Genomic DNA, 25,439 nt, shown 5'->3' with positions numbered 1-25,439 from the left:
TCCTATTTTTAAAAAACGCAGTTGATATCCGTTTGACCTATGGCAGCGTCATGTGGCGAAATAAAATAAAAAAAATTAAACTTATTGATTTTTTGAAAAGAGGAAAAATTATGGATATGGAACTGTAAATTTAGAATTTTTGAAAGGCTTTTTTACGGAATGTATTGATCGGCTTGAATGCGGACAAATTCAGTGCTGTGTGAAATTTGTCTGTAATATAATTTACCATTCAAATTAATTACATTTTTGAATTCTACGTCATTGTTGATTTATTCGGAGTTCTCACCTTAGACGTAGAATTCGTCCTTCTGCCACTATATTAATTCATTAGTCACCATCGATGTTCTTCTCTTTGTTGACCATGTGTATCTTCCTGAGTCGGCATCGGTTCACTTCACGAAGACGGTGGAAACCTAGGAATACTGTTCTACGTCGTTTCAAATAATTCTCGTAAAACTTAGATACTTCTCACTATTTTTTATTCAGAGCACAATAAGACTTGCTCTGCTCGTCGCACAAACCATAAATACTAACAAGATGGCTGCCTTTCCGCACACACCAAAAATTACGTCCATCCCCTACAAGATAACAATCGAAATCGTATCTTAACTCCTCCTTGGAGTATGAAAGAAAAGAGAATCCAATATGAACATTACAAAGTTTATATTCTACATGCCTCTCAATTTAATCTCTGGCGCAACCTTTAAGGCACTGTATGTCTCTGCGTCGGAATGTGTCATTACAGCCATCTAGCGGGCCAACCGTAGCGCCATCTGGTTTCCCCCTTCAAGCTAGACGAGTTGTAGTTTTTTCGTTTGATGCTTATTTCGTGAGATATTTGGCCCGGTCACTATCAATGGACCAACCTGTGTATACTTGTTAAACACTTCAAGTGGAAATATTAGCAAACTGCAAAAGTGTTATGAAAATCAACTGCTGCCGCAAGGGAGACATGTGTCGAACGTGTAATGGAATGAATATTTTGATTATCACCACACAACCGGACTTACGGTAATGAGTTAACATTACTTATTTGTAGTTTAATTTCTTAGAGTTATTCGTAATCAGGAAGCAATTAAGTGGCTTTGCATATGGATACAGATTGCCCACAGTTTCAATACACCTAGTTACGTGTGTGGGAGAGGTAACAAAGGAACAAGGCGAGAAGAGTCTTGCAAACCGAGTAGAACAAGATGGCGCACTTTTGGCGACACATAGCTCCTGGTTGGGTGCCAGGACGGTTTTGTACAATGGCCACCTTGCGGAGCAGAAAGTTAGAGACCCGCCATTAGATTTAAACACTGCCAAGAAAACAAATCAGATGCCCTTCACAGGCTTCAAGTAGAAAAGGACCTTAACTGGAAAGGTAACACTGCAAATTTTTTCTATTGTTCCTGTCTTAGAGCGGGGCAGGAGCATTCCTGAAGATACCAACTGGACTGGCAACGTGGGGGCAGTCGAGTGCTGCAGGCTCTCTGATGCCAGTTGCTGAGGGAAGGCCCACGATTTTCGTGATCAAATAAGAGACCAGTGTTAGAGGCCACACATGTCACAACCATCCTCTCCATGAAAGATGATCCATAGATCGAGAAGTTATTCAATAAAATATCTACTTCATTTGCGCTGCCGTTACCTTTTTTTTAATAACTTACACAACTGCTTCCGTTCCGATAAAATCCAAGCCACGCTCGATTCTGAAAAGCATGAACCACAGAAGTCGCGGTCGCCGCTTTAAGCCACGCAGCTTTAGTGGTCCTTGATGTTTACTTCACGGGGCCGAGCCTTCGCCTACTCGGGAGCTGCAACTTTACCGTACCCGCGCCGTGACGAGACGTATTCTGGAGTTCCTGGCTGGTGGACGAGGCCAGATATACACTGGCCAGCCAAAACATTATGATCACTGCCCACCGCGATGTTGGGTGTCGCCTAGTGGTGATGCGGGCACGTGACATGGTAACAAAAGTACCGGGTGATCAAAAAGTCAGTATAAATTTGAAAAGTTAATAAACCACCGAATAATGTAGATAGGGAGGTAAAAATTGACACACATGCTTGGAATGACATGGGGTTTTATTAGAACCAAAAAAAAAAGTATTGCTAGACGTGTGAAACATCTCTTGCGCGCGTCGTTTGGTGATGATCTTGTGCTCAGCCGCCAATTTCGTCATGCTTGGCCTCCCAGGTCCCCAGACCCCAGTCCGTGCAATTATTGGCTTTGGGGTTACCTGAAGTCGCAAGAGTATCGTGATCGACCGACATCTCTAGGCATGCTGAAAGACAACATCCGACGCCAGTGCCTCACCATAACTCCGACCATGCTTTACAGTGCTGTTCCCAACATTATTCCTCGACTACAGCAATTGTTGAGGAATGATGGTGGACATATTGAGCATTTTGTGTAAAGAACATCATCTTTGCTTTGTCTTACTTTGTTATGCTAATTATCGCTATTCTGATCAGATGAAGCGCCATCTGTCGGACATTTTTTGAACTTTTGAATTGTTTTGGTTCACATAAAACCCCATGTCATTCCAAGCATGTGAGTCAATTTGTACCTCTCTATCTACATTATTTCGTGATTTATTCAGTTTTCAAATTTATACTGACTTTTTGATCACCCCGTATGTAAACAGAGCAGACACGGACGGGGGATCGCCCTAGCGAAGATATGGACTGCAAATGAAGAAATTCGTTGCGATAAGCGACTTTGACGAAAGACAGATTATTAATACAAAGAGACTGTGAACGAGTATCTCAAAAAAGGCGGAGATGGTCGAATGTTCACGTGCTACTGTCGTGAGCATCTACAGGACGAGGTAGGACAGTGAAACTACCACTAGACGCTAAATGATTGGACGTCAAAGACCCTTCACAGAACGTGAGGTTCGTGGGCTAGTCTGCTATGTAAAGTGGGATAGATAGTGATCTGTGGTATCGCTGCCGAAAGATCTACTGCTGGTGCACGCAGAGTGTTTCGGAGAACACTGCTCATCGTACATTGCTGAATGTGGAGCTCCGCAGCAGACCATCCCCGTGTTTTCTGATGTTGATCCAACGACATCGCAATTACGATTGCAGTGGCCACGGGACCATCAGGGTGCGACCGTCGACCAATGGAAACTTGTTGGCTCATCGGGTGAATCACATTTTTGCTAACTAGGTCGCTGGTCGTCTCCACAAACGCCGTCATCGGGGTGAACGCCGGCTCGAAACGTGCTTCGCGCACGGACGCAGACATCAGCTGTATTCTGCTATAGGAGACATTCTACTGCGTTTGCATGGGACCTGTGGTAGCAATCGAAGACACGCTGTCAGCTGTGCGAACCACCTGCTTCCGTTCATGCTTGATGCCTTCCTCGACAGCTATCTCGTCTTTCGGCAGTACAGTTATCCGTGTCAACTCACGTTGATGTCTCGGCGGCCAAAGTCGCCTGATATGAATCGCTATCGGGTGCCACCACCGCGTACGCAAATGAGCAGCCAATTATTTACGGGAATTACAAGACCTGTGCGTAGACATCTAACGCCACATATCTCCACGAACCTACCAACAAACTGTCTGATCCATGACAAGCAGAATCAGTGATGTGAAAGACGGACAAACAAGCTGTTAAGCATGTGGTCATAATGGTTTGACTCATAACTGTACTTGGCAGATTTGCTTCGGCCTCATACAGGAACGAGAGTGAGCAAAACTTTTGTGGTTTTCTTTTTGTGTCGATTCACGAGACAACACCCCCTCTGGTGTAGCCACCGTTCTACTGGCCGATGACTGTGGATCATCATCCTAGTGATAAAAATCTGTCTAAAACAAATACTTATGTAACTGCAAGAGGGCATCAGTTTCAGGAGACGCATGGGTATTCTAAAGTTTTTGTGTCTGTTGTCTCTTGTATTTAAGTGCCTCTTATATTTCTTTTCTTTTCTGTGTGTGGGACAAATGGACAGAGTTGCATGCCCTGATGTTACCGTTGTGACTGGGGTCCGCGTACTGACTGACATTCACCTGCTGTGTAAATTTAATTCGTACTCTGTGTGTATGTTCTAGAATTTTTCGAGCAACTCAGGGGTCGCCCGAAATCGTGCCGTTATTACAGTTTCCTAATTTGCATGCCTCAGACCCTTCGTTTGCGTGGGATTCTGTTGCTCATAGAAGAGCTTCGTAAACCCCTAAGTCTGCCTTCACAAACGTATACATTATTTTGAATTTCCTGTTTCCTATGATTACAGCGCGTTAGTGACATATACTGCGTCACAACCGTGCATGGAAAATCAAAAAGCAATGTCTCCTGCACAGACGAATACAAATCACTGTATAGTGTGGTTATGTATACTGATGAAATAGCAATTCCCTTTTGCTCCTTCACGGCCGTGTTTGTTCTTTTTTATATTTTTGTATGTGTGTTAGGAACTTGAACCGAGAGCCTACTTCACAGACGTGAACCTTTTTTTAAAATTATCACTCTTATGTAACTGATATTGATTGATGCTAAAGTCCGCTTCAAGGCGTTTCACTATTTTATGGTTTTAATGAATAAGCATATTACTGAAATAGCCATTCCTTTTGGCTGCTTACAGTCGTGTATGTAAGGCTTTAAAATTGTAATATTGATTTTCCCACCTGGCTACTGATAATCTCCGTGAGTAGCAAAACCACGGCACAATCTTCCTCTGCCTTCCCTGAAGCTCAACAGATAGAATGGAGATAAGCACCTCACAACAGAGAGCCATTTACATGCAAGCTTTGCTTAGTATTGTGGCACTGAGTTATTGCTACAAACCATCAGCTAACTGAACTGGTAATACTGGTAAGTCATCAAATGGCAGCCCACGGTGGAAGGAAAATTTCTGTCTCTTTCTGGTCACGGCTACTTCATGTAAAATGCATTAAGAATGTTCGTAAGTTTTATAGCGTTTTCTATGTTCAAACCTTCTTATCCATGAGCAACCAAATTACTAGATTGTTAGCCGCTTTTCCAGCAAAATTTACCATTCTGGAAACGATCAACGGTCATAACATTACCGTTCAAACCTGAGAGTTAAATGTCTTTTGATCCATACCATTCATGCAAGTACTATTTCGATTAATGCGAGTGGTTTCTCTTGTTGAGTAATCTTCGAATAACAGTGACGTAGCTGCTGTCGGTTCAATGAAGCACACAGGCACAATTGGCTGAAATAATTAATGTAGAATTCGCCATTAATTTATATAAAATGGGCAAAGACCGACTTGAGGATACTAGCAGAAAATCAAAGACAGTTCCCATCGCGTGGGGAATCACAGGCGACTGCACCCACGAGCATTGAGCAAGCTGGGAGGGGTGCCGGGCACACTCCGAAACAGTCGTCAATTATTCTGGGAGGCGGCGCCGGTAACAAGAGGCGGAAACCAGTCATTCGGTGGCACGCCCTACAAGAGAGGCGGAATCATTTGAGATGCACAACAAAACGTGACTGTTCATGCAACTACGAAAGTGCACTAACAAAAGAGGAAACAGATAAAACGTAAGATATACCAGCCTTGAAATTTTGTAACTCGAAATTTTGTATGAAAGCTTAATTATTCAAAGCGATAATATCTTTAAATTACTTCATGTAGTCCATTAAAATAAAAATTTCAGATGATGCATATTTTCCACCTACAGCATTACGCACGCGTAGTTTCCGCAGTCCCATCATAAAGTTCCTTGATGGCGTATACGTCAACTTCACCGGAAGTTCCGTATCTTTTGCGTAAATATTATCAAATAGCAACTGCAGAGAAGTGGTCACTCCGTACATAGCAATCATGTACAGTACAACCGCTCGCTCGACGAAAGACCCGTACCTTAGACTGGAAAGTTGCAAAAGTCACAAAAATTCTCAAGAAAGAAAGTAGGCGTAAAACGATGAATTACAGATACATATCACTGGCTTTGAGGTGCAATACGATTCTCGAACATATATTGTGTTCTAACATTATGAATTACCTTAAGGAAAACAAATTGTTGACACACAATCAGCACAGATGAGGGAGATATCGTTATTGTGTAATACAACTAACTCTTAATTCTCACGAAGTCACTAGTGCCATGGACAGGATATCTGAATTTTATTCCATATCCCTAAATTTCCAAAATGCTTTTTGATACCTTTCCTCACAAGCGGCTTATAATCCAATTGTGTGCCTATGGGGTATGGGCTGAGTTGTGTAACTACTTTCGTGATTTCGTCTCGGAAATATCATAGTTTACAGTAATTGAAGGAAAGTCATCTAGTGAAAGAGAAGCGCTATTTTGTGTTCCCCAATAAATTGTTACAGGCTGTCTCTGTTCCTAACCTTTATAAACAATTTAGGGGAAGATCTGAACAAACCTCTTAGATTGTTTGCAGATGATCCTGTCATTTGCCGTCTAGTAAAGCCATCAGAAGATCAAAATCAGTGGCAAAACTATCTTTCCAAAATATCCGTATGGTGCCAGAAGTGGCAATTACCTAAATAATGAAAAGATTCCAATAAATTTTGGCTACATGATAAATCATACATATCGAAAGGACTGTCAATTCAACTAAATACCTCGGAAGTACAACTACGAACAACTTAAATTATAACAAGCAGATACTTCTGAGTGCAGGCTTTCTCGGCGAATTTCATATATGAAGTCTTCACGGGTTGTCAGCCGAGAAGCATCGTCGTCTCGTAGCAACGTTTCGGTGGAATGCGTCTCCATCATCTTCAGGCGAAGTGTCGGCATATAGTCTCTCTCACCTTTAAACTTTCCCCTCCTTGGGGAAGTGTTTTGAGGAGTTTGTAGCCTATTTGGCTTTTACTCCACTGTGAGCATTGTGGTTGTGTGATTGTCTTCGACTGTTTTGGCTGTCTGTGCGTTGTGTTGGAGTTCTGGTGGTGTCTACTACTTGCCTGAGGTTGGCGAGATGTTGGGTGTTTTAAGGATTAGGAGATTTGTGGGATTTTTCTCTTCGACTTAGTCATCGAAGATCGTCATGGGGCGTTTGTGCTTGTCACGGGCCATGTCATACCGACCTAGGGATTGGATAAGGTTATTTCCAGATCTGGAAGAGCTCTCATAGAACGCCCTTGCCAGAGCCTGGAATCTTTCTTTAAGGAGTGGGATTTCGACAGTGGGGTGCAGATTGTCTGCGGGGAATCCCATGGGTAGGTGCAGTGCCCTCCTGAGAGCGCGGTTCTGCAGCCTCTGGAGTTTGTCCAGGTGCTGCTTTGCTGCGTATCCCAAGACAGGGCACAAATACTCCATTACTGACCATATGAGGGCCTGATAGACGTTTAGCCCTACAGAGCAGGGACAGGAGCTGGTTGTGTTGAGGACTGGGTATAGGATGGACATTCTGGAGCAGACCTTCCTGTGGATCTCGTCTATATGGGGTTTCCACGTTAATCTCGAGTCCAAGGTTACGCCGAGATACTTGGCGGATCTGCGCCAGGGGAGGCGGGATCCATGTGGGTGGAGATGAAAGGGGGGGGGGGATTGTGGGGGTCCGCGTCTCCCGAGTCTCTGTGTGATCAACATAGCCTGTATCCTTTCAGGATTGAAGGTGATGCGCCAACAATGGGCCCAGGTTTTTGTGTTATCTAAAACCGTTTGTAACCTACAAATGACCAGGTCCATATTCGCATTAAGAGTGTAAAAGGCGGTATCGTCAGCGTACTGTATGGTGTGCACCAGGGGGGGCCGTTGGAGTGTCCGCAGTGTGTACAAAACGTGCCCCAGGACCGATCCCTGTGGCAGCCCAACACGAATACGCCTTTTGGTCGAGGTGGCTGTTTCTACCTTGACAGAGAAGGTTCTATTCGTGAGATAGCTTTGGATTAACCTGACTATGCTCCTAGGAACCCTTGGGTATATAACTTGTATAGTAGCCTTTTATGCCACACTGAGTCGAAAGCTTTGGCTATTGAAGCCTTCTGTGGCTGCTGCCACTAGTCTCATGATTTGTTGTGGGGCAGAGTGCTTCTAACGGAATCCGAATTGGAAATCCGGCAAAAGTAGCTCGTTGATGATGTGGTCTCGTATGGGAATAAGCAGGAGGCGCTCATAGATCTCGCTGAGAGTTGGCAAGAGGCTAATCGGCCTGTAGTGCTGCGGGAATGAAGGATTTTTCCCTGGTTTGTGTATCGCGATCTCGTTGAAAACGTTCGCGAGGTGTTCGATAGCCGAGGGCGGGAGGTTTTTAACTAGTTGGTTGGTGACACTGTCGTGTCCTGGCGCCTTTTTTGTAGGGAGGGACCTAATTACTTTTTCCACCTCTTTGGGGGCGGAAACTGGGGGTTCGTCGTTTGGGTCTTCCTCAGCGTTGAGGAAGACAGCCAGTTGACGACGGACTACCTCTACATGTTCGTCGTCCTGAGGTTCTGCCGCTTGAAACTGCTTTGTTGTGGCGTAGCAAGACAGTCACGCCACGGAAGTAGCCGAAAGGCACGCGTTTAGTTCACGCAGGCAAGAGATAGGTCTGTAACAGGACACATAATGAATGCTATAAAGAAAAGTACGTAGCTTCTGGAATATTTAACTTTAATCCATCCTTGGTACATCGCTATTGACGATATAAGTGAGACTCCATAGATACATGCAATGTTACTAATGGCGCCTTGCTAGGTCGTAGCCATTGACTTAGCTGAAGGCTATTCTAACTATCTGCTCTGCAAATGAGCGAGGCTTCGTCAGTGTGCATCGCTAGCTACGTCGTCCGTACAACTGGGGCGAGTGCTAGTCAGTCTCTCGAGACCTGCCTTGTGGTGGCGCTCGGTCTGCGATCCCTGACAGTGGCGACGCGCGGGTCCGACATATACTAATGGACCGCGGCCGATTTAAAGCTACCACCTAGCAAGTGTGGAGTCTGGCGGTGACACCGCATGCTTCTCGAAGGTGTCGGCGAGGGCGTTGGCCTTTTCAACATGGCTGTAGGCCAGACCCCTCTCGCTGTGCGGAGGCGGCAGCCTAGCGCGCCATTTGGTAAATTGTTTGGTTGCTTGCCATAGTGTGTAATCGTCTACTTTGAGGGCTGTGAGGCGGTTTTGCCATTGCTGGTTTCTGTGCTCATTGAGCGCAACCTTCAGCTCTCTCTGTAGACGGTTGACCAGCCTCCTGGTGCTCTGATTTCTGGTGATCTTCCACTCTTTTGCCGCTCTGTTCTTGTGACGGATTTGGTCTAGTAGATGCTCCGGGAGTTGTACTTGTGGGGGCGGGCCGTCCCTTTGTGGGGGAGTGGTATCTTCCGCTGCCTGCAAGATGGTTCCTGTTAGGTCTTGTAGCGCTTGTTCTACTGTTTCGGCAGTAGGTGGCGGAGCGCGAGCGATATCAGAGGCGACAGTTTCTCGGTATCGCTCCCAGTCTGTACGTTTGTAGGATGTCTGGTACTGTGGGAGTGCTACCCACTCTCCCACATCGACCTCTAGAATCACTTGGTTGTGATCGGAGGACATTCTGTTGAACCCCGCGATCCTCCTAGTGAGGGCTATGTCTAACACGCCGGGCCTACCTCCATTTTTTGTAAAATGTGTGGGCTCGACTGAACCCCATGTTTCGAAGTGATGGTCGCGCACTAGTCGTTGCAGTTTGGCACCTGCTCTCGAGGTTACTCTATAGTTCCAATCGGGGTGTTTGGCACTGAAGTCGCCCCCTATTATGAGTTTGCCTTCAATTTGCCCTAGAGCTGCTACGTCTCCCTTGTCTATCTCGTCGTGTGTGGGTCGGTAGATTGCAACGATTGTTAGGGGTCATGTGGCAGTGCTTACTTCCACGGCCACTACTTCGGTTTTATTGGTAGCTGGTATGAATACCTGGTGGTGGGGGATCCCTCTTTTTTCCTCCTCCTTGGGTTGGCCTGTCTTTATGGTAGCTAACATAGTTGGGAAATGTCGCTTTTATTCCCAGTTTTAGGTGGGTTTCCCCCATCATGCATATGTCGATGTGTAGGGAAGCAGCCTACTCACACTGTATAAAATTCTCATCAATCCTTGCATTGTGTGCCAGCCAGTCCGCTGTAACTAGCTCTGACGTCATGAATGTTGTGCAATACTTTCAAAAATCAAGTAAATAACCTGAAACGGTTCTAGCATGTCAGGAGTAATAATAAATTAATATGTGTTGAATATCAGTTCGATAACTTTAACCATTTTCGAAATTTGGACGGTTTTCTGTAAAAATCATTGGCGCAACACAAAAGAGCTAGAGACTTAAAAATTTGTATTTAGATTCCTTTTCCATAATAATTTAATAGAAACAGTACTTTGGATCTCACAAATTAAGATTTTAGTTGAAATTCATGATTTTCTGGTTTTTCTCTTAAAAATTAAGGAAGCAAGATAGATTAAGTAGGCTAATAAATAAGGCTAGGCTGTTTACATTTAAGTAGAATGGAGATCCGCTATAACCATAAAGATGTGATAAGTTTCATTTGAATAACTATAAAACTATAGCAATAGCGTATCTCCAAACTACTGCGTGTAGTGTAATTAAATTAATTCTCTCGCCCAAAATATTTAACATAACCACGTCAAACTTTTATTATTGTTACCTGTGTGTTGAATGCACATTTAAATCGAGAGCTTCATCGGCCATTAGCAAAAGAAGCTATGATTTATTCGGTAACTTAAAGTGGTGCATTACTAGCCCAGCGGCTAGTCGGGAGAGCCGATTTGACCAGGCGTTCCCTTAGCTGTCCGCACCGCGGTTTTATATATAAGAATGCTGCGCTAGGAAGCAAGGCCCCAGTTCTCTCCAGACGCAGAATAGCACACCACCTGTGTCGGGAGTCGCATCCCGTCGGTATCATTGCTATAAACAGCCTCAGATGCCGTATTAAGTTACTCGGGATATGCGTAATCATGAAATCATTTTCGAGTGAAGTGTTAATTCTGGGATGACTTTAATGATATATCTTCAGTTTGCGTATGTCGTATTTTCACGTGCCGTCGCAGGACAGACATTCTACCATTATTTAGCGTGGCGTTTGATGAACATTATCATCAAATTATGGCGAGCATTCATTTAAATATTTAATTTGGACAGTTATAGTTGCATCAGCGCATTAGATTCTGAACTGCTCTGTTAGTCAGATTGTGTGGATTTTTTTTTCTTTCATCTGTGACTTTCAGAATATACTCAACTATTTCAGAAAATCGTTTTTGATTATGAATCCCAGACAATCTCCTAATTCCTCAGAGCTATAAGCTGCAGCTATGAGTGTGTTTCTCAGATTAAGTGGGCACTAGGAATTCTAATTACAGGCTTCACATTTTGCTAATCACTTTCTGGTTGCCAATATTGTAGTTAGAGAGCCAGTGTTGAGAACGGCGAAAGACAGCATAAATAACGGGAAGTGTTTCAACATTCTACAAAATTTTATATAAACAACAAAATCCACCACCACCCCACAAATGGTTAATCGGCCGTGAAGTGTTATTACAAAGCAAACATTAAATAACAGCAACCTTCATTTCCACCAGCCGCCCCACAGATGGAGAACTCTTTCATAGTTCTCTGAACTCGACCTCTTGATTAACAATGCTGTCTGTATTAAAGATGCACATTATCAGGCCTTGGATATTTGGTCGTCTATCCATGATGGGGTTTTGTGACTAATTAGGAAGTCGCAGAGGGGAGCGACTGCTGGACTATTGCCTGAAGGGCAATGAGGATCTGAGTGTTCTGTTTCTGGGCCTCCGAGGGGGTGGAGTGTGTGTGGGGTTCCCTAGAGCTTCCTCTGTCTTGGTGGACCTGGTCATTGTTCTTGTGTTTTTCCCGGTGTTGTTCTTGCGTGTGTGGCTGGTGTTGTGATGACAGGGCTTGCGCCGATTTCTCGACGTTTTCGTGGCTCTTTGTTGGAGAGACCACTTCTGCATATATTGCCCTTGGAGTGTCAACCCTTGGTTTTACCCAAGTTTTGTCTGTGTGTGTTGTTCTGTTTTGTCTCTCTGTGTAGTTTTATTGGGTAGCTGTGTCTTGTTTTCCTGTGTCTGGGGCGGCCTTCGCACCCTTTCCCTTCTGTGTGTGTTTTTTGTGGCCCTCGCAGCCTTGGAACCCTGCTGTGTGGTATTTCCCACACAGCGCGCACCTTATCTACGGGTCCATGTGTTTTACTGTGCAAGTCCTAGTGTCATGGAGTTCGGCGCATTTTCTACAGCACCCGGGCATCTGGCAGTGTGCGGCAATGTGATCCAGTCCCTCACACCTGAAGCACTGCATCACCTTGTTCCTGCGGCGGAGCGGCTCCGTGGTGACAGAGACTGCGAGAACAGCTTTTATCTCTCTCCTGTTCTGCGATATGTCAGGCAGAGTTACTTGGAACAATGGCCACTTACTCTCTGCCCCATATTTGCCCATCTGCTCGACAGTTTTGACAACAAATCCCTGGGCTGTCAGGTCTGTCTTGATATCGGGATATTGGATATCGTCGGTCGCAGGCTGATCTCTGCTGGACCACACTCCGCTTCCCGCCGCCAGCCAATCGCGCGCCCACAGAATCGCCCTATGTGACTGGAGCGGCCAGTGATGGTGGTGGGGGGGGGCGGGGAGGGGGGGGGACGCGTGTGCATGGTCCGTGACCTGGCGTCCGCCTCTGTCTTCTTCGTCCGTGGCCCTTGGTGGAACGGAACATTCTTCTCTGATTGCAGGCTCCCAGGCTGTGCTGAGATGGTAGCCACTTTCGTGGTTCATTAGGTTTCGTGTAACCGTATTTCTATGGATTCTTCGATTAGTGAGTCCCAAAATCCGATTGTACTGCAAATTTTCTTTGTGTCCTCGAAATCGAAGGTGTGTTTCTCGTCAATACTATGTTCCCCCACAGCAGATTTGTTGGTGTGACCCAAGCGCACATGCCTGATGTGTTCACTGCCGCGCTGTGAGATGCAACGTTGTGTCCGTCCTATATATTGCGTCCCACATTCACATCCGATCTTGTGCACACCATGCGCCATCAGACCTAGTGGCTCCAACGGCCAAGAAAGCGAGAATTCTCAAGAAACATAAAGTGAAGACCGTTTTCCGCGCAGCGGAAAAAATCGAAGACCTTCTCAGTTCAACCAAGGATCCACTAGGCCTGGTAGAATTTTGCACAGAGCATAACTTAATCATAGCTAAGACTTGGTTTAAGAATCATGAAAGAGGGTTGTATACATGGAACAGGGCTGGAGACATTGGAAGGTTTCAGATAGATTACATATGGTGGGACAGAGATTCAGGAACCAGGTTTTAAATTGTGGGACATTTCCAGTGGCAGATGTGGACTCGGGCCACAATTTATTGGTTATGAACTGTAGACTGAAACTGAAGAAACTGCAAAAATATAGGAATTTAAGGTGATGGGACATGGATAAACTGAAAAAAACCAGAGATTATAGAGAGCTTCAGCGAGAGTATTAGGGAACGATTGACAAGAACAAGGGAAAGAAATGTAGCAGAAGCAAAACGGGTAGCCTTGAGAGATGAAATAGTGAAGGCAGCAGAGGATCAAGTAGTTAAAAATAAGAGGACTGGTAGAAATCCTTGGGTAGCAGAAGAGATAATCAATTAGACTGATGAAAGGAGAAAATATAAAAATGCAGTAAGTCAAGCAGGCGAAAAAAAATACAAACGTCTCAAAAATGAGATCGGCAGAAAGTGCAAAATGGCTAAGCAGAAACGGATAGAGGGCAAATCTAAGGATGTAGAAGTATGTATCACTAGGGGTAAGATAGATAACGTCTACAGGGAAATTAAAGAGACCTTTGAAGAAAAGAGAATCACCTGTATGAATATCAAGAGCTCAAATGGAAAACCTGTCCTAAGCAAAGAAGGGAAAGCAGAAAGGAGGAAGAAGTATATAGAGGGTCTATACAAGGGCGAGGTACTTGAGGGCAATATTATGAAATGGAAGAGAACGTAGATGAAGATGAAATGAGAGATATGATACTGCGTGAAAAATTTGACAGCACTGAAAGACCTAAGTCAAAACTTGGCCCCAGGAGTAGACTACATCCTGTTAGAACCACTGATAGCCTTAGGAGAGCCAGACATGACAAAACTCTTCCATCTGGTGAGCAAGTTGTATGAGACAAGCGAAATAACTTCAAGAAAAATATAATAATTCCAATCCCAAAGAACGCAGGTGTTTACAGCTGTGAAAATTACAGAACTATCAGTTCAATAAGTCACAGTTGGAAAATAATAACACGAATTGTTTACAGACGAATGGAAAAAGCTGGTATAAGTTTGGATTCCGTAGAAATGTCGGAACACGCGACGCAATACTGACCCTACGACTCATCTTAGAAGATAGGTTAAGGAAAGGCAAACGTACATTTCTGGCATTTGTAGACGTTGAGAAAGATTGTGACTATGTCCGCTTGAGTACTCTCAGATTCTGAAGGTGGCAGCAGTATAATACAGGGAGCGAAAGGCTATTTACAATCTGTACAAAAACCAGACAGCAGTCTTAAGAGTCGAGGGGCATGAAAGGGAGCAGTGGTTGGGAAGGGAGTAGGACGGGGTTGTAGCCTATCCCTGATGTTATTCAATCTGTATATTTAGCAAGTAGTAAAGGAAACAAAAGAAAAATTTGGAGTAGGATTTAAAATCTATGGGGAAGAAATAAAAACTTTGAGGTTTGCCGACGACATTGTAATTCTGTCAAACAACGAAGGACCTGGAAGAGCAGCTGAACAGAATGGACAGTGTCTTGAAAGGCGGCTATAAGATGAATATCAACAAAAGCAAAACGGAGATAAAGGAATGTAGTCCATGCTGAGGGTATTAGATTAGGAAATGAGACACTTAAAGTGGTAGAAGAGTTTTGTTATTTGAGGAGCAAAATAAATGATGGTCGAAGTAGAGAGGATATAAAATGTAGCTGGCTATGGCAAGGAAAGCGTTTCTGAAGAAGGGAAATTTGTTAACATCGAGTATAGATTTAAGTGTCAGGAAGTCTTTTATGAAAGTGTTTGTATGGAGTGTAGCCACGTACGGAAGTGAAACATAGACGATAAACAGTTTAGACAAGAAGAGAATAGAAGCTTTCGAAATGTGATGCTACAGAAAAATGCTCACGATTAGATGGGTAGGTCACGTAACTAATGACGAGGGACTGAACGGAATTGGGGAGAAGAGGAATTTGTGGAACAACTTGACAAGAAGAAGGGATCGGTTGGTAGGACACGTACTGAGGCATCAAGGGATCACCAAGTTAGGACCGGGTGGAAGCGCGGAGGGTAAAAATCGTAGAGGGAGATCAAGAGACGAATACGCTGAATGATGTAAAAAAATTGGTCCCTAAGCTTACACACTATTTAATCTAACTTAAACTAACTTACGCTAAGGGCGACACACACACACCCCCGCCCGAGGGAGGACTCGAACCTCCGACGGGGGGAGCCGCGAGAAGAGGCTTGCACAGGATATACTAGCACGGAGAGCTGCATCAAACCAGTCTCTAGACTGAAGACCAAAACAACAATAACATATAGATGTAGACGTAGTGAAATAATAATAATAAAAATGGCCAGAGACACCATTCACTTTTCTTATACATCAAAATAGTTTAGGTTAGCTTAAAAGTTATTTTCGAGATTCATTTGACAAGTCGAAAAGCGTGACGACAAAGAAGTAAGTGATATCTGACGTCATTTACAGTACAAATTGACTTTTGTCCAAATGTGCTGGCCTTCTAGCAAAAACGTCAAGAGTAGTGAAATAATTAGTTGCATAAATATCGGCATGTGGAGCCAAATGTCAGAAAACATACAGAAATATCAGTGCTCTACTATGTACCTATCTTGCAAAAGAGTATATCGAAGTCCTTAGTAAAATAATACAGCATGTATTGCATGTCTCCTACAATTCTAAAAGTATTTATTTACTCCGGACGTGTTTCACCGTGTATTAGCCTCGAATGAAGAACTCAGAAATCAAATCCAAGAGTAAAGAAGGAGGATATTAGAGTATCATAGAGAATAGCCTTATCAAACTTTGTAGGGGCGATATGAAGAAGCTCTAAACTGGGAATTCATTTCATCTGATCTACTTGTCTCTATCTTCAAGATATTGTAGATGACTCCGTCGATTGTACAGCAAAGCAATAAGTATGATGTAATTTGCTGTATTACCTTCCGGTCATCCATATTGTTAACAAAATAACTATCAACATTTCCTGTAGACACGTTCTTTTAAATTGCTTACAATTACTGATTTTAGATCCATTTCGAAAAGAGAAGCCTTAACTTTCTTTGACTTTGTTCAAAGCTATGGTCCTTTTTTTGTATCGTAAGATTGTTTCTTGTTAATTTGATCACCCTAATAGTAGAATATCGCGTAATTACAAGACGAATCTAGCAATATTCGACCAGTTTAGTTGCACTAAATATGAACCTTTGCTGTAATAGCTGAGGAACCATTTCCCCACTTATTTTATTCAAAACTGAATATGTAACACTTACAGTGAATGCTGCACAACACAAAACAGAAATTTTGCGTCTCATCTCACATTCCAGCAATACAGATATGTATCTACATCTACATACATACTCTGCAAGCCGCGGTACGGTGCGTGACGAAGGTAACCCGTACCACTACTAGTCATATCCTTTCCTGTTCCACTCGCAGACACTGCGAAAGAAAAACGAATATCGATATGTAATTTTTTGGGAACATGCCTCCCTGGAGTACAGCGATTTATTCATTATTTAAAACTGAATATAAACACTCACAAACAGTTACCGTTCGTGGACGGGTATGGGTCTGAAGATGGTCTAAAACAGACCGAAACCGTAACTTATATAAAAAGAAAGTTTATTGCGGTTGTGACAGTTTATATTAAATTTTAAAGACTATTTATATTCTTCAGTATGAGTTCTAATTTGTCGTATTTTATCTTCGTGGTCCTTACGCGAAATGTACGTCGGTGGCAGTAGAATCGTCCTGTAGTCAACTTCTGATACCTGTTCCCTAAATTTTCTCAACAGGGGCTCCCATTTGAGTTCCCGAAGCATCTCCATAGTACTTGCGTGTTGTTCGAACCTACCGTTTAACAAATCTAGCTGCCCGTCTCTGAATTGTATCTATATCTTCCTTTAATCCGACTGGTACGGATCTCAAATACTCGAGCAGTACACAAGATTAGGTCGACTTCTGTCCTACATGCAGTATCCTTTACAAATGAACCATTCTTTCCCACAATTCTCCCAATAAATCGAAGTTGACCATTCATCTTCCCCATGACAATCTTCACGTTTGTTCCATTTGATACGTTTTGCAACGTTACACCCAGATAATTGAACGCCGTAACTGTGGCAAGCAGCACACTACTGATGCTGTGGCAAGCAGCACACTACTGATGCTGTATTCGAACATTACGGGTTTGTTTTTCCTACTCATCTGCATTAACTTACATTTTTCTACATTTAGAGCTGGCTGCCATTCATCACACCGACTATAAGTCTTGTCTAACAATAAGTCATCATGTACTCTCCTACAATCACTCAAAGACGACAGTTCCGTGTACCCCACAGCATCATCAGCAAACAGCCATAGATTGCTGCCCACGCAGTCTGCCAGATCATTTACGTGTATAGGTAGATGTTGGTATTCCAAATGGACCTGACAGTTTATTTGGTTTCCACTCTTTCAGTTGTTTCTGTATGCCAGGCTTGCCTATTACTATGTCGTCCAAATGAGAGTAAGTGTGGAAGGCAAATGACGGTATGTTTGTACGATTCTCCTGTGTTAACTATGTCGGCTTTCCTTTTCCTGCCTTCTACTGCTACATCAGACTGGCCAACTAGTGACTGCGTAGAAGCCTTGATCGGTTTAGCGATTTTACTTAGGACCAATCGAAGTGTCTTTACTCTGAATGCAGTTTAATTTCGCCATCGGCGTAACTACATCTACATCACACTCCAAATACACTCCATAATAGTGTGTGGCGGAGTGTATTTTCGGTACCACCTAATTGATCCCCTTACACTCTTCCAACCACGAATGGCGCGTGGGAAGAGTATCTGCAGATGATCCTGTGTATAGGTTCTAATTTCTCGTATTTTCTCGTGGCCATTACGCTAGATGTATGTAGGAGGAAGTAATACTTTCTCTGACTTTTCCTGGAAAGTGCTCTCTCGAAATTTCGGTAGTAAACCTCTTCGTGATGCAGAACGGCTCTCTTGTCTGCCAATGGAGTTCGTTGAGCATCTCGGTAACGCTATCGCGCCGACTATACGATGCCGTGACGAAATGCTGCGCTCTTCGTTGGACCTGCACTCGTCTGGCGTGTGTTCATCAGAGGACCTCAAACTATAGCCTAACCTAAACAAAAAACCATGTTCACTCCACAAGTACCCTGCTACCCGAGCAGCTGCCTCCTCTGTACAGAGCACTCGTGAGCGATCATGGGGAGCCCTACAAAGATGCACCCTATAACACAGGTCCAGAAATACGCAGCTATGACCGTCACAGAATCGAAGGAGCCTCGACTCCAAACCAAAGTAGTGCAATCGACTATGAATAGCATGCTTTAAATTGTGAACTCAGCTTGCACCCTGCCAACGGGGCCAGTAGTCTTCACCACTTCCATCATCCGCCCGGAGGAACTGAGGATGTCCTCAGAGCCCAAGCGACACCCGTCGTTGGTGGCCACGTGAACCACAACATGCAGAAGCTTGCGCTCTGCACGCTCGATAGCCGCAGGCAAGACCTCCTCCAAATCTCGGGTGAGGCCCCCCGACAGACATAACGACTGCACATTGGCTTCCTTTCCAATGCTGAATGCTACCCCACAGATGTCTGCATAACGACACAAATGCTGATGGGAATGTACTTCATACCACTGTTAAAAAAGACTAAAAAGTTGTGTGAAGCTCTCTACATGAGAAAAAAACACGAAACATCTCTTTAAATAGTGATTATCAACAGTTTTTAAACGTGTGAAAAATGCTATTGTGAATGTCTCGGCGTATTCTTAGTTTTTGCACTTATATTTATGCCAGGAATCTACTGACAGTTTAAAAGCAACACCCGTGTTCATAGTCAGAGAACAGCACGATACGAAATCGTCACAAAAGCGAAGGGGACCGACGATAGTAACTCCTTTTTACAGAAAATTCTTTTAGTATTAACTGAGTTCATGGGAAATTTAATTAATCCAAATTTGTGAAGATAAAAATCTCTATTTTGTTATGATAGTTGAAATCATTATAGGAGGGTCATCCTAAAACAAAAGAACGTTCGTTTCTCCAGGCCTTTTATTCAAGATAGTGAAAGAAAACTTATTGTACAGCATAAGCTACTTTTCTGAGTAGTCGCCGTGCAAATTTAAACATTAATCGTATGAGCTTTCCTATGCGGTTGTTGGACCAGTTACTAACGTCCTCTTTCAGTTCGTTGTCATTTAAATGGTGTTTTCTACCGAAAAAATTCTTCAATTTGAAAAAAAATACGGCAATCACCTGGCCCTTGTCCAGGCTACAGGGCGAATGTTCAGCATAACCTCTCCACTAAACTGCCTAAGCAAATCCTTCGTCAACCGTTCTTCATCGTAAATATTCTTTCGTCTGCCATTAATAATGATGCACCATTTAAGAAGTGAAGTTTGATTTATCATACTTTCATCAACTTCGGTTGCTCGCCTCTAAATTTCGATAGGGCTGTCGTTTTGCTTTCAGAAACCGCATTCCACTGTTAACCTGGAACTTGGTAGGATCGTTAATTTTGCGACACATTTAAAAATCATGCAAATAAACAACTGACGACGGTTCGTGCTCGTTCTTAGCATCATACTTGCTTCAACGATTAGAAAGGCCTATGACACGGCAGCGGAGATAGGAGAGAATTGCGCAGCTCGGCAGATCAAAACGATCTTTACATTGAGAGAACGACTGTCGAACCTTAGAGTGTAATTTCCTTAAACATTTTTATTACGACTAGACTGCGACGTAGCTGTTACATAAGGGATCCTGTACTTATGAGCAATAATATCAGAGTCAGCAAAAGAAGATGTATACAGAATAAAATAAATGTCGCATCTACTAACTGAAAGTAGTAGGAAAAATACGTAGTGGTATAGGTGATGAATGCTGTATTTGCAACACTTTTCATTTCATTTCGTTTTCGTGGATCTAAAGAATTGGTTTACTGCAAAACAATTATGAGCCAAATCGTATCTGTACACCGCTGTATGAAATCTAACATTTTATCATACACACAGAACTAAAGACCATTGTGGCTATGTCACTCACAGCTCAGCATGCAGAATGTCAGCATGAAAATTATCTCATTTCCAAATTAACTTTAAAAAAAATACTATGAGACATAGATACACTACTGGCCATTAAAATTGCTACACCAAGAAGAAATTCAGATGATAAACGGGTATTCATTGTACAAATATATTATACTAGACCTGACATGTGATTACATTTTCACGCCATTTGGTTGCATACATCCTGAGAAATCAGTACCCAGAACAAAAACCTCTGGCCGTAATAAAGGCCTTGATACGCCTAGGCATTGAGTCAAACAGAGCTTGGATGGCGTGCACAAGTACAGCTGCCCATGCAGCTTCAATACGATACCACAGTTCATCAAGAGTAGTGACTGGTGTATTGTGACGAGCCAGTTGCTCGGCCACCTTTGACCAGACGTTTTCATCTGGTGGGAGATCTGGAGAATGTGCTGGCCAGGGCAGCAGTCGAACATTTTCTGTATCTAGAAAGGCCCGCACAGGACCTGTAACATGCGATCGTGCATTATCCTACTGTAATGTAGGGTTTCGCAGGGATCGGATGAAGGGTAGAGCCACGGGTCGTAACACATCTGAAATGTAACTTCCACTGTTCAAAGTGCCGTCAATGAGAACAAGAGGTGACCGAGACGTGTAACCAATGGCACCCCATACCATCACGCCAGGTGGTACGCCAGTATGGCGATGACGAATACACGCTTCCGATGTTCGTTCACCGCGATGTCGCCAAACACTGATGCGACCATCATGTTGCTCTTAACAGAACCTGGATTCATCCGAAAAAATTACGTTTTTCCATTCGTGAACCCAGGTTCGTCGTTGAGTACACCATCGCAGGCGCTCCTGTCTGTGGTGCAGCGTCAAGGGTAACCACAGCCACGGTCTCTGAGCTGACTGTCCACGCTGCTACAAACGTCATCGAACTGTTGGTGCAGATGGTTGTTGCCTTGCCAACGTCCCGATCTGTTGACTCAGGGATCGATACGTGGCTGCACGATCCGTTACAGCCATGTGGATAAGATGCCTGTCATCTCGACTGCTAGTGATACGAGGCCGTTAGCATCCAGCACGGCGTTCCGTATTACCCTCCTGAACCCACCGATTCCATATTCTGCTAACAGTCATTGGATCTCGACCAACGCGAGCAACAGTGTCGTGATACGATAAACCGCAATCGCGATACGCTACAATCCGACATTTATCAAAGTCGGAAACGTGATGGTACGCATTTCTCTTCCTTACACGAGGCATCACAACAACGTTTCACCAGGCAACGCCGGTCAACTGTTGTTTGTGTATGAGAAATCGGTTGGAAACTTTGCTCATGTCAGCACGTTGTAGGTGTCGCCACCGGCACCAACCTTGTGTGAATGCTTTGATGGCTTCAAATGGTTCAAATGGCTCTGAGCACTATGCGACTTAACTTCTGAGGTCATCAGTCGCCTAGAACTTAGAACTAATTTAACCTAACTAACCTAAGGACATCACACACATCCATGCCCGAGGCAGGATTGGAAACTGCGACCGTAGCGGTCGCTCGGCTCCAGACTGTAGCGCCTAGAACCGCACGGCCACTCCGGCAGGCGAATGCTCTGAAAAGCTAATCATTTGCATATCACAGAATCCTCTTCCTGTCGGTTTAATTTCGCGTCTGTAGCACGTCATCTTCGTGGTGTAGCAATTTTAATGGCCAGTAGTGTAGTTGAGGTTTGCAGTATCATGTGTAGTATTTCAAAACTCTTTGTACAAAGAATCAACGTACTTCTTCATGGGCTTCATTCATGACACTAAAAACGTCTAGACGATTATCTCAACCCACATTCGCACAAGCATGTCTAGGGTGATGGACGCTGTTGCATCCACATTTCTGCGGAAATCACAAAGGCGAGGCTTACACAGTGTTTTCACATAACCGCACAAGAAAAATGCCAGAGGTGGTACGGCTGGAGATCGCGGTGACCACGTGGATCATCATTCCGATCCATCGCTGTGGAAACGTTCGGTCCAGGAAGTTGCGAATACGTAATCCCAACTTTATCGTGTGGAAGATCGAATATCGCCGAATGGAAAGAATCTGAGCGGCAACAAATTTCTCAAACATCTATAGATAAGATTCTTGTTACTGTTTCCACGATGAAAAAAATGGTTCAACCATGCTGACTTCCATCAGCGCCCGCCATACATTCACCTTTTCGCTGTCTCTGACTCGTTCCTGAAAACTGTGGTGCTTTTACAAATCCCAGATGCGAATGTTGTGCCAATTAGCCTTCCCAAGTGTGCGTAAGATTGCTTCGTCAGAGAAAACGACATTTTCTAGATAGTTACTCCGGTTTTGTCCTATCTGGTCCAACATCTCAAAAGCGGGAATGAAATTTTCACTCTGCGGCAAAGTGTACGCTGTTGGGAAACTTCCTGGCAGATTAAAACTGTGTGCTGGAGTGGAACTCGAGCTGGGGGCCTTTGCCTTTCACGTGCAAAAAACCCGAGTTCGAGTCCTGCTCACAGTTTTAGTCTGCCAGGAAGTTTTTTTCTCTCATAGGCAAATTCTTGACGCAGCTATAAATCGTTCACTTCAATGCTTGCACAATTTGGACTTTGTAATCGTGCAAGCGAAGATTTGTAAACTGTTGAGTGAAGGATTGATTTCGATGGGCTTCTTTGAAAGGTCTCTCCGGTCTCCTGTACCATTTCATCAGATGTACATTTTCCGCCAGAACCTGACTGTCTATTTACATTCCCAGTGGCTAGGAACATATCACACCAAACCGTAATCGTCGAATCTTCTGACGGCTCCCTCTGAAATTCACGGAGAAAATGGTCAATAAATGGTTTCGTTTCCGCATACCACAAAACGCACTGGGCTCTGTCTTGAGGTTTAGCCATCTTTGGCAATTATTAGCACCTGAAACGAAACAAAAGGAATTGTTTGGAAAAAATCTATTCAAAACTGCTTATGTCGCTTTACATGATGCTGTAAACCGGAAGAATCTATGACTCATAGTTTTTTAACTGCATCGGGAATTCAAGCACACTTCATTTCGACACCTTGTATTTATCGAAAACAATGGCATATCTACAGAAAGAAAGTGGAATGTTTGTCTGCTGCTAATTGCTGTCTTTCTCGTTTGGGCAAGATGCAAGCCGTTGCAAAAAGTGTCCTGGTATCACTTAATCTTCCGAGCCACTAAGCGTACCCAGAATTCCACGTCACGCGGTATTTCTGGTACATGCCGGCTGTAAATACACCGCACTGTGTGCAGGCCGGCGTGCCGCTCATAAAACTTTCGCTACGGACCGTCCTTGACTCTTAATACGGCATGAACTGGATTCAGCAGAATACCAGTTTAATTTGGCCAACAGCCGGACGTCAAATGGTATTACACAGTTGTCGGACACGATAAACAGTTGCAAAATATCTACTGATTGTGTCCATGCTCCGCTAACAATATTAGTATCTCTTTCGACAGAGAAGTCCGCGCATAAATAAGCATTCGTAGTTGTAAGAACTGTGTGTGATCCCTTACGGGTAACTCTAGGAAGAAAGGAGGATTAGAGTTTAACGTCCCGTCTACGTCGAGGTCATCAGAGACTGAGCAAAAACTCAAGATTACAGAAGGACGAGGAAGGAAATCCACTGTGTCCTTTTCAGAAGAACCACTTCAGCATTTGTCTTAAATCAACGGACTGGGTAACAGACCAAGGATTTGAACCGTTGTCTTGCTGAATGCGAGTCCATTAAGCACTCACCCTGTGAGGGCACTAGTGTCTGTGTCCCGATACTGAATACTGTTTTATCTGTCGCAAAAGTAACTCTAGGTATATTTTAAAAATCTGCATTATGGTACATCTACGAGTCATCTACAGTCAGTCACATATAGTTTAATCGAAATGGTTCCAAGCTCTCCAGGTATCTGAGTATTATGTTAAGGACGATCACAGTCGAATCTTCGCATGTATACATACGCTAGCTATTACAAGCTGTTTCTCCAGCGTATCAGTTGTTTTTTTATGATGAGTGATGGTGACCAAGCAAGCTAGTAATATTACGGTACGTCTGTGCATAAAAGGCGAGTCACGTAAGACTTAACATCCCTTTTATTTCGTGAACACGTCTACACATACCTAAACGCGGTTTTCGTCAAATGTTAGGGCGTCGAGGGGCATGTATGTTTCTGTTTGGTTAATGTTCTTAGCGCTGGTATCAACTGAGATACTGAAGCAAGCACGTTTTTTTTTAACAACCGTATACTTTTTATAACTGTATTCGATAGTTGTTGAGAAGACAATTACAGTGATGCAGCTTTTGTTAATGTTGGCATTGGACTATGTCGTAAAAAATCTGTCAATTCCCTAGAATGTAGGAGCAAGGGGGCTGGAAGCAGAATTTGGTGTGGAAATACTGCCAAGCAGGCGTTTCACGGCAGCTTGCGTAGTTGTGTACAGTAAGGCAGGTCTGCGCTACGAGAATTTTAAATTTACTTTGAACCAACCTAGATGCAGGTTCACCTACAAATGTTGTATATGGAAACATGACTTAAGCTAGAATCTAGCGTATCACAAAGGTTTTGAAAAAACTACTTCACATTTGTGTATCCTCCCAGATTTACGTGAGCTCAAACAGAGAAATCAACTATTTATTCTTCAAAAATAAAGACGTCTTATACGCTGGAAAAAGCAAATACTGTATTAAATATCTAAATGTAAGAAGGAAGATTTGATCTTTCTTTTCCTGTACGTGGCTGTATACCGCTTAAAGATAAAATACATGCTGTCGGACAACGATCTCTACCTACACTGCTCTAGATTATATCATATGGAAAAAATTCGTTGATCTAAGCATTTTATTAAAAATACTTTGGTGACCACCTGTACATCGCAAAATAAATATTCTTCTTAACAAAACGCTGTTTCATGGTTACTAACAATGATTTGATAACCACTCAGATCACATAACATAAATTTTGTCTTCCAGAAAAATAACTTTCTCCTTTATTTAAACATATGTTCAAACTGTTGATCATGAACTGAAAGCACATTTGTAATCACCGTTCGAAAGAATGATGAGCGGATGTAATTACAGTGGATGATACGGTTCACCATGCACTGGCTACTCGACGATTCATATCGTCTGGCGTAGTCGGGGCTTCGTCATAGACAGCATAACTGCGTGCTCCCCAAAGAAAAGAATCGAGAGGAGTCAAATCTGGGGACACCGC

This window comes from Schistocerca serialis, chromosome 5, assembly GCF_023864345.2.
Source record: "Schistocerca serialis cubense isolate TAMUIC-IGC-003099 chromosome 5, iqSchSeri2.2, whole genome shotgun sequence".
Taxonomy (NCBI): domain Eukaryota; kingdom Metazoa; phylum Arthropoda; class Insecta; order Orthoptera; family Acrididae; genus Schistocerca; species Schistocerca serialis.
Note: the sequence above shows the minus strand (reverse complement) of the source record.